We start from the raw sequence: 10,532 nt of genomic DNA on the forward strand, positions 1-10,532 counted from the left end.
AGAAGAAGGATGGATCCTTCTGTATGTGTATCGACTACCGTGAGCTCAACAAATTGACTATCAAGAATCGGTATCCTCTTCCACGAATTGACGATCTTTTTGATCAACTACAAGGATCGAGCGTTTACTCAAAGATCGATTTGCGATCTGGTTATCACCAGTTGAGGGTGAAGGAAAGTGATGTGATGAAAACTGCATTCAGGACCCGTTATGGTCATTATGAGTTTCTCGTGATGCCATTCGGTTTAACCAATGCACCTGCCGTGTTCATGGATCTTATGAATCGTGTCTGCAAGCCGTACCTGGATAAGTTTGTTATCGTCTTCATAGATGATATCCTCATCTACTCCAAGAGCGAAGAAGAGCATGAGCAACACCTCCGACTAGTACTTGAACTCCTGAGACAAGAGCAACTTTACGCCAAATTCTCCAAGTGTGAATTTTGGTTGAAAGAAGTACAATTTATGGGTCATGTTGTGAGCGACCAGGGTATCAAAGTTGATCCCGCCAAGATTGAAGCTATCAGCAAGTGGGAGAACCCCACTACTCCGACGCATATTCGCCAATTCCTAGGTCTCGCCAGTTATTACCGAAGGTTTATCGAAGGTTTCTCTCTGATTGCGCGTCCTTTGACCGCGCTGACTCAAAAAGGGAAGAAGTTCATTTGGGAACCCGCACACGAATCAGCATTCCAAACTTTGAAGAAGAAGTTTACCACCGCACCTATCCTATCACTTCCTGAGGGCAGTGACGACTTTGTTGTTTATTGTGATGCATCGAAGAGTGGTTTTAGTTGTGTACTGATGCAACGATCAAAGGTTATTGCCTATGCTTCCTGTCAACTGAAGATTCACGAACGGAACTACACTACTCACGATCTCGAACTTGGAGCCGTTGTCTTTGCGCTCAAATTGTGGAGACACTATCTTTATGGAACTAAGAGCACTATCTTCACCGATCACAAGAGTCTCCAGCACATCTTTGATCAGAAGCAACTGAATATGAGACAGCGTCGATGGATCGAGACGCTGAACGACTACGATTGTGAACTTCGCTATCATCCTGGCAAGGCTAATGTTGTAGCTAACGCTTTAAGCCGAAAGGAGAGGATGGCACCTCTTCGTGTTAGGGCTCTGAACATCACCATTCATTCGAATCTCAACAGCCAGATCAGAGTAGCCCAAGATGAGGCTCTCAAGAAGGAGAATATAACTCATGAACATTTGAACATACTTGTCTCTCGATTCGAGGTTAGGGAGTCTGGACTCCGATGTTATGCTGGAAGAATTTGGGTACCTCTTTATGGAGATCTACGGAACCTTATACTTGATGAAGCACACAAATTGAGATATTCGATTCACCCCGGAGCGGGCAAGATGTACCACGATCTTAAAGAACGGTATTGGTGGCCGAATCTTAAGAAGGACGTTGCGACTTATGTTGGTAAGTGTTTGACTTGCTCGAAGGTTAAAGCCGAGCATCAGAGACCTTCTGGGTTACTTCAACAACCGGAAATCCCACAATGGAAGTGGGAAAAAATCACAATGGATTTCATTACTAAGTTGCCGAAGACGGTGGGCGGATACGATACCATCTGGGTCATCGTTGACCGCCTTACCAAATCTGCACACTTCCTAGCGATGAAGGAAACTGATACAATGGAAAGACTTGCTCAATTATACATCAAAGAGGTTGTATCTCATCATGGTGTACCTTTATCGATCATCTCATATCGCAATCCCCGTTTTGCTTCTAAATTTTGGCGTTCTTTGCAAGAAGCCATGGGAACCCGTCTTGACATGAGTACTGCATATCACCCACAGACCGACGGGCAAAGTGAACGAACGATTCAGACATTGGAAGACATGTTGCGTGCATGTGTCATTGATTTCGGAAAGGCCTGGGAAAGACATTTGCCACTCGCCGAATTTTCTTACAACAACAGTTATCACTCGAGCATTAATGCTGCACCTTTTGAAGCGTTGTATGGCCGTAAGTGCTGATCTCCTATTTGTTGGGCCGAAGTAGGCGAAAAACAAATCACCGGGCCCGAGGTAGTCCATGAAACAACAGAGAAGATTGCTCAGATTCAAGCGAGACTTAAGACTGCCCGCGATCGTCAGAAGAGTTATGCCGATCTTAAACGTAAAGACTTTGAATTCAACGTTGGTGACCGTGTAATGTTGAAGGTTGCACCTTGGAAAGGTGTGATTCGTTTTGGAAAACGTGGAAAGTTGAACCCACGATACATTGGTCCTTTTGAAATCTTGGAACGTGTTGGACCCGTTGCTTACCGTTTGGATCTTCCAACTCAATTGAGCTCAGTTCATCCTACCTTCCACGTGTCAAACTTGAAGAAGTGTTTTGCTGCACCTGAACTTATCATACCACTTGAGGAACTTACGATTGACGACAAACTCCACTTTATGGAAGAACCAGTTGAGATTATGGATCGTGAGGTCAAGACTTTGAAACGTAACAAGATTCCGATCGTCCGAGTACGATGGAATGCCAAACGAGGACCTGAGTTTACTTGGGAACGAGAGGATCAAATGATGCTGAAGTATCCTCACCTTTTCCCGACTCCTCCATCTACCTCAGCTTAAAATTTCGGGAAGAAATTTTCTTTAACAGGTGGGTAATGTAACGATCCTGGATTTTCCAACGTCAATTATTAATAATTATTATTATTATTAATACTTGTGATTTAACGAATGTATGTTATTACATTTACATGTTGCCATGATTGCCCGTACTTGACTTTAAATGCCCGAAACGTCTTTGTGACACACGAAACTTTTACGAATAATATTTTTAAATATTATTTACATTCATGATTAATTTATTAATCATTTTAATTAACTATGGTTACTAGTTAATTACTTGGGCTTTTATTGGATTATTATTTATTTGGACTTGAGCTTATTCATTTAACTTGTTACTTACATACATACTTGGGCTTATAAGCCCACCCTACTTTTTAAATGGATTACTTAGCCCATTCTTTCATGTAAGTAGCATCATTAAGTTACAACTAGTTGGTTTAAGTCACAATGGAATCTAGTTACCACACCTTTCCCATAAAACTACCTCTAATATCCATCTTTTAAGCTTTTTCATGCAAGTAACCATTGAATTAATCCCTCCCCCCTTTGTACTTGAGCAGGCCGTCGGCCTAGGGGTGGCATAAGGGGTGTTTTGTTTCAAATTTTTCATTATTTCTTACTTGCATTCTCTCATTACAACAATACACTCTTACTTGCAACTTTTCTTTCTCTCATTTCTCTCTCAAATTGTAAGTAACAAAACTAAATGTTCTTCCTTTTCTCCTCTCTAAAACCGAACCAAAAACCACCATCATCATCATTCTTTTGTTTAATGTTACTTGTTCTTTGATTATTGTTTTGTTACTTGTTGTAGTTGTTACTTACTTGTAGTTATTACTTACATGTTTTCAAGAATCAAACTTACTAGTTTCATTCTTCTTTTATCTTGTATTTACAAGAACAAACAAGAACATAAGCTTTCTAGTTATGTTCTACACTTGTTGTTTTAAAAAGATTTAAGTTCATGTGTTGTGAAAGCATACTTGTAATTCATGTTAGTAAACTTTAAAGTTTACTTTATTAAAGATTAAACTTTGGTTTGAATCTTTAAAGTATGAACAACCCATGAACTAGTTACTTGTTTACTTAGTTTATTTCTTCATATTATGCACTTTAAATTCATGTTTGTTGGTTAAGATTGGTCAAGTGTTACTAGTTAACTTTGATCTCATTAATCTTGAACTAAAAGTTAACTTTAAAAAGTTCAAGAACATAGAAGTGTAACTCTTTAGTTATAACTTCATACACTTGTGTTAGATATAACTTAATAACTTTAGATCTAGACTTTTGGGTCTTAGATCTTCAAGATCTAACTAAGAACTATGTTCTACATCTTAAGATCTTGATTAGTTAGTTTACTTTCAAGTTTGTAACTTATTATTAGTTTTAAAGTTCATGTATGTGTTAGATCTAAGACATTGATGTAACTTTGGTTCATCAAAACACTTGCAACACTTAAGTGAGTTGTGCTTCATGTCTTAGACTTACACTTGGGTTATGATGGTCAAACCTTGGTAAAAATGATGCAAACATATCAACGAGTTGTACACTTGAAGTTATATGAATAAAGGATGAGAACCATGATAAGCATCGAGCACCAAGAACCACCGGAACCTACTGACCTTAGTGTTTTACTGTTTCTGTGTCTGACCAGTACGACCTGGGCTATGGTAATTATGATTTTCAGATAGCTCTGTTTGAGTAGATAACTTTTCATATAGGACTCGTCTTAATCCGAGTTACGGTTTAGGATTTATGGCCCTCCGATCGTCACTATGTCCATTTAACGTTGTGCTGAAAATTCTGACCTACTCGCACTTAGACCATCGCCACGGTCAAACGAAGACGAGTTTGCTTCTGTAATTTTTACCACAACTAAAGGACTCATATACGGAGCCATGGCCACTGGTCTCACCTTATTTCAGTAGGTATAGAGGCCGTGGTGACTGACCGAACTCAACCTTTGTTTTAAACTCTTTTCATGAACGAAACTTACTTTACACCTTTTGTTTAATGATGAATGATGATGACCTTTAAGACCTAATTTACATACATTTAAACCTATTCGGACGATTTATTGACTTAGTACTATTTGACTTAGGTTGAGGACTTCCCGGACCTACACACTTGCTTATTTCCCGACTCAACTTTACCGCTACTTTATCATTGTGAGTTATAGCATTCCCTTTTTACTTTAACTATTTTGGGAACTGAGAATACATGCGCATTTTACATTTTACATACTAGGCACGAGTACTTAAACTTTATATATGTGTGGGTTATATAAAGGCAGAAACATTCCCTTTAGCTCGGTAACGTTTAGTCATTGGTTTTTGAACCGGTGAACGCGAATCTTAGATATGGATCCATAGGGTTTGACATCCCCACTCGGGCTAGTTGCACTAGCATTTAACGAGTGTTTAATACTTCTAGACATACGCACTTGCCAAGTGTACTTTCAGGGGGTATAAACGTTAAGTTAGTTACCAAGTGCCCACAGTTAACATATACTTTATCATACTGTTTTGAAACGCTCTTTGTAGCACTGAAATCTCGTGGCCTACCTTACATACTGTTATACTTAAACTATAGCTCACCAACCTTTGTGTTGACGTTTTTAAGCATGTTTTTCTCAGGTGCTTAAGGTTGCTTCCGCTGTGTACTAGTCTTGCCGTAGACACCCGCTGCTCTAGTGTTATCACCGCATGAACTGTTTATCCTGCATTCATAACTTTAATACATTTGAAACTATGTTTTGTAACGACCTAAGGGTCACATACATTTATTCATGCTTGCTATTCGTAGAAGCATACTGTTGGTGTAAAACATTTGGCGTCGATTATGACGTCATCCTTCTATCATGAATGCAACTTCTTTTATTACAGCATATAGTACTTAACCTTATAATGATCCTGTTGTTGATGATTCGTACACGATGGTTTTGTACGGGGCATCACACTAACACACTATACGCGCGCAGTTTATAGATTCCTGCAAATATATGGTTAATCAACCTTATGAATCAATAACATCATCGCGTAACATATAATTCTCATATTGGACATTAAAATCAATTTCGCGAACCCTAATTTTTAAATCGTATACTGATGTAATCCAAATCACCAAATAGAGCGGCATCATGATTTCTAATTGATATTTGAAATGAAGGAAACGGATGTAAGACTGTGATAAGATTTGGCGATCTCTAGGTACGTTGATTTAGGTTGAAGAAGATAATTATGGGCATAATTGTATGTAATCGGAAAAGCGCGTCGAGTTTGACTCTGGAATACCTATTTCCAAAATAAATTTGTTTAGAAGGGTGTTTTGGTAATCAAATAATTCAAGATCATGATTATGATGTCATTAGGAAGTTTTTTGAAAATGAATGGTTGAGATTATTTAAGATTAAGTTAATGGAGGGCAATGATTAGTTGTTGTTATTTAAGATGATCTATTTTCATCTTTGTTATAGTATAGAGTATAGATAGATAATTATACTCCCTCCGTCCCATTACAAGTGTCCACTTACTTTTTGCACACAGTTTTAGGAAATTCCACTAATTTCATTCTTCACCAATCAGAAATTTTATCTCTCCAGAATAACCTCTTTTCATTGGTTGAAACACAAAGTGAACACTTGAAATGGGACATTCCAAAATGAAAATGTGAACACTTGTGGTGGGACGGAGGTAGTATAATAATTACACAACAAGTTATTTCTTCTCTTTCTTGCTAAAAAGTTTTTTTCATTTTATTCATGAACCATCAGCAAACCTATCTTTTTACCTTTTTATCATCTGGGTTTTGCATCACAATTCATTTGTGGGTTTTCTTCATCATGGTGTATGGGTTTTCTTCATCAAAACATCCACCATGAACTCCGGCGACCACCGGGAACTCCGACAACCACCATGAACTAGGTCATCCCTCCCATCTTTTTCTCTGTCGGCCAGATCTGACATGTGGTGTTTGGTTTCTGGACAGAAAAAAGAGAAAGTGTCGAAGCACACAAAGTGAAATGGCCGGAAAAACACGAAAAGTGCTCGGGAAGAGCAAAAACCGCCGAAGTGGAAGTTTTCGGCAACAGCTGCTGGCGTGCGGTGGTGGTCGGAGGTGGCTGGAGGTTGTGCTTGCTGACTTTCAAAAGACAATTACTTTGTGCATGTTTTGTTGTACCATGTGCAAATTTAGTTGTATATATTCTGCAAGAGAGAGAAATAACTGAATTGGGAAGAAGAACTCGATATGAAAAGAGAGAAATAAATGAATTTAATACTTAGAAAAATGTGAAAGGAAAAGTACTCATAGGATAATAACTACTCTAGGTGAACCTTATTTAGACAAAAATGGTCCAAAAGAGTGGACTCATTATATTATATTACACACTATGTATTAGGCAAGGAAAATGGCGCAATTTGATTGACTAGAGCCACTATTCATGCTTCCTCCTTCTTTCTTTACTTGATATCAGCTGGAAAAAAAAGAAAACAAAATCAAACGACTATCTCCTGTGCACCCATACCGTCTCCCTTGCATTCTCTCTTACCTTCTTCCTCTAATATCTTCTTTCCCTACTTTCTTCTTTTTATTTCTCACATCCAATTTCATCACTGCTTTGAAGATAGGGTTCCATTTTTCTATCTCTGAAGGTAGATTTCGATTCCATTGGTTTAGGGTTTATGCTGGTGTTTTTAATTGATATGCATCGCATACGTCAAGGGTCTAAAGTTGAACAGACTAATTTCTTGCTCTCCTGGTGATTTGCTCTCATGTACTCTCATTCTTCATTTCGACGGTGACTGATATTAATCGCCGATCATCTATCTATCTATCTATTTATCTATCTATCTTCTTTCTCTTCATCTCAATGCTAACTGATATTGTATAAGTTGAAATTGATCGCTGATCATCACTCATCACGTATCATATATATTTTGTAATTATAGTTTCAATATATACAGGCATATCTCCATACCTTCCTTTGATCATAGATTGTGACTTCAACTATCCTTTGAATTTCACATATTAATTATATTTAGGTATGTTTTTATCAATTATTTATTTTTCCTTTTAATGTACACTAGGGTTTTGATGATTTTAATTTATAACACCAACTGTTTGATAAAAGTCCTCAATGAGAGTGTTTAGTTGCGTAAAATACATTAGGTCTTGCAACCGTATTTTTCATTTTGTTTCAATGGATTTGCAATTTAGCGTTCATTGTGCTTGACAAAGCAATGAAAAATGATTTGGGTAGTTTTTCAGTTGATGTGTATGTCAATAATTAAGTGATTTTTTACATCTTTGATAGCATCTTTTTATGAGAACAAGTATATAAACTTGAAGCTTACTTTGAGGTGTTTTCAAATTATATCGATTTTAACCTTAATCTACATCATTATTCACATGGAATCGAAACTACTGACCTGTAAATATGATTTAAAAGTCATCGTAGTTGGTATGGGTTTATATTGTTGATGATGATTGTAATGGTTAATTATTTTTTATCTAACTTATGACAGTGAATCAGTGGATGATTAGTTTTGTAATAACAAAATGGCATCCTTTTTGGTTTTGCAGCATCATTCAGATAATAGTGACACCCCGTTTCTTGCGTTGACTGAAAGTAAAGAAATGGTGCTTTACTGCATACGTAATGATGTAACCCCGGTTACCGAAACTCGAAGTGCAAGAAACAATATTGATATACCTGTAAATAAATGGGTTCACATTGTTTGTGAGGTACATCCTAAGCACATTTTTGTAATTCCTTTTGAATCATGATGTATGATATATTAGTGTTTGTTTGTATCTTTGATGAACATGATAATAATTAAGTTTTATAATTGTTTGTTCGAAATCATGTTTCTACTGATACAACCCGACTTTACATTAATAGTGAGATTGTGGGAGAAGTTCGTGTAACTTGCCCGTTCGATAGTTTAAAAAAGATTTCCTTAATTGGTACGAACGAAAATGAAACGGTTCATGTATATGGGGTGGAAATGTTGCGTACCATGTCATCTATCAAAGATTATGTAACATCCTCTGACAGGGCTTAGATGTAAGATGACTATTTTACCCTTAGGCATAATTGTGTGGTTAATTATGCTTTTATTTTAATTATATGTTTAGTGTTATTTTATTATTTAGTTAAGACCAGTTTGTGACAAGGGTCACAGAACTGGTTCGTTTACTTAATTTGGACTCCGTTAGGGCAGTCAAATTAAGTACGAAAGTTATCAGATAACTGGTAAATACCCGTGTGTGATGGGGTCTGAGATTTTAACCCCAATTAAGTGTATTGTGCAGCTCCTTCTCTCATTTTATCAACCTCTCTCTAGAAAATTCCCAAACTAAACCGTACCTACTTCATCTCCACCATCAAACCCTAGATTTCTAATTGATGTTCTAGAGCTCAAATCTTTTATATTATCTTGTTACTTACGATTTACTGAATCCATTGAGGTAAGATTCAAAGTGTTTGAAGCTCTAATCTTTGAGAAAATGGAGTTTTGTGTCAAGTTTGTTAAAAGTGAAAATTTGGTCAAAATGGTTGATTTTGATGTTGTTAGTGTCAAAATCTTGTGGGTTTGTGTTTATTGATGTTTATTGTACTTGATTTGGTCAGTTTTGAGGTAAGAAACGAGCTCTAGAGCAAGAAATGGTAAATTTTGGGTTAAACCCGTAGCTGTGTTCATCTTCTTCATCAGATGAACACACTCGGTCGAGTGTCTCTTGACACTCGACCGACTGTGTAGACGATCGACCGGTTGAGTGACACACTCGACCGAGTGTGTCTGAGTTCTGACCAGATGACTTATTTTACTCAATCGACCTTGTGAGAGACACTCAACCGAGTGTGTGGACACAGTCGACCGACTGTGTGAGTCAGTCGACCGTGTGTCTTTGAGGGCAGAATATTTTACTAAGCGTTGATGTCTGGTCGTTATGCTGTCCGTGTAACTTATGATAATCAGGATGTAAATTCTGAAAATGCATAAGTGTTAGGTGGACTTTTAGTGACACTTTTTATGACTGGTTTTCTGTACTGTGCTGTTTTGTGTTAACTGACAGAAACTAACTTGATTTGCCTTATGTTCAGGTGATAAGGATAAGGAAGCCGTTCAGTGATAGATTATATGAGCTAGTTGCTGGTATTCAGTGAGTGGCTCTATCTCCGGATAGAGTATTAAGTATCTGACACGCTACTTGTTCAGACTCTTTATGTTATGTTTATGTTCAGTATGAATACCATGTGTGTGACACCGCTAAAATTTTATTTTTTATTTTATTTTATTTTTTTTATACGCGGCGAAAGCATTCTATTAAACAAATACGATATAATTGATAATCAACGTTTGTACAAACCGATGTCACAAGTCATTAAAACAAATTACATATTTAACTGGAAAAGACGTAATTACATTCTGTTTTCAAAAGTACACGGTTCAATTTATAAAAGACCACATCAGAGTTAACCCTGTCAAAATAACACCATCATGCTCGTCTTCTCCCAAAAAGCACTATCTATAAAAGCTATCGACCTGCAGGGAGGAGATGGAGGGGAATTAACACGAAGCTTAGTGAGTACAACTAACTACAGGCGATAGTATACAGGAATCGTCATACTAATCATGTCACAAAGTCTAACACATAAACATCACCCAAGTGCCGTCTACAGAGACTCTGGCGGTTTGGCCAAACCATTAACCACCAGTTGATCGGACTGGGGCTTACCAGAAGTTCCTCCACCACCGTGTGTATATATATAATCCATACGCGACGGACGCGTCATTCACATATATATACACCTCGATTGTCTAGGCTACCACATGAGGAACCTAACCCGCAGGTTGATCTCTCCTACCGAGGCTACCACACAATAGGGACGCACTGGGCTCAAGCAGACAATCATCAAAT

At 37.5% G+C, this 10,532-nt stretch overlaps 1 long non-coding RNA gene across 1 annotated transcript; it reads left to right on the forward strand.

Annotated features, from left to right (window-relative positions):
* The first annotated feature begins 7,072 nt into the window (after positions 1-7,072).
* On the forward strand, positions 7,073-9,870 carry LOC139904013 (uncharacterized). The gene is made up of 3 exons (XR_011778628.1): positions 7,073-7,648; positions 8,190-8,351; positions 9,715-9,870. It is a non-coding gene; the product is annotated as an uncharacterized lncRNA (long non-coding RNA).
* The last annotated feature ends 662 nt before the right edge of the window (positions 9,871-10,532 follow it).

This window comes from Rutidosis leptorrhynchoides, chromosome 4 (genome assembly GCF_046630445.1).
Source record: "Rutidosis leptorrhynchoides isolate AG116_Rl617_1_P2 chromosome 4, CSIRO_AGI_Rlap_v1, whole genome shotgun sequence".
NCBI lineage: Eukaryota > Viridiplantae > Streptophyta > Magnoliopsida > Asterales > Asteraceae > Rutidosis > Rutidosis leptorrhynchoides.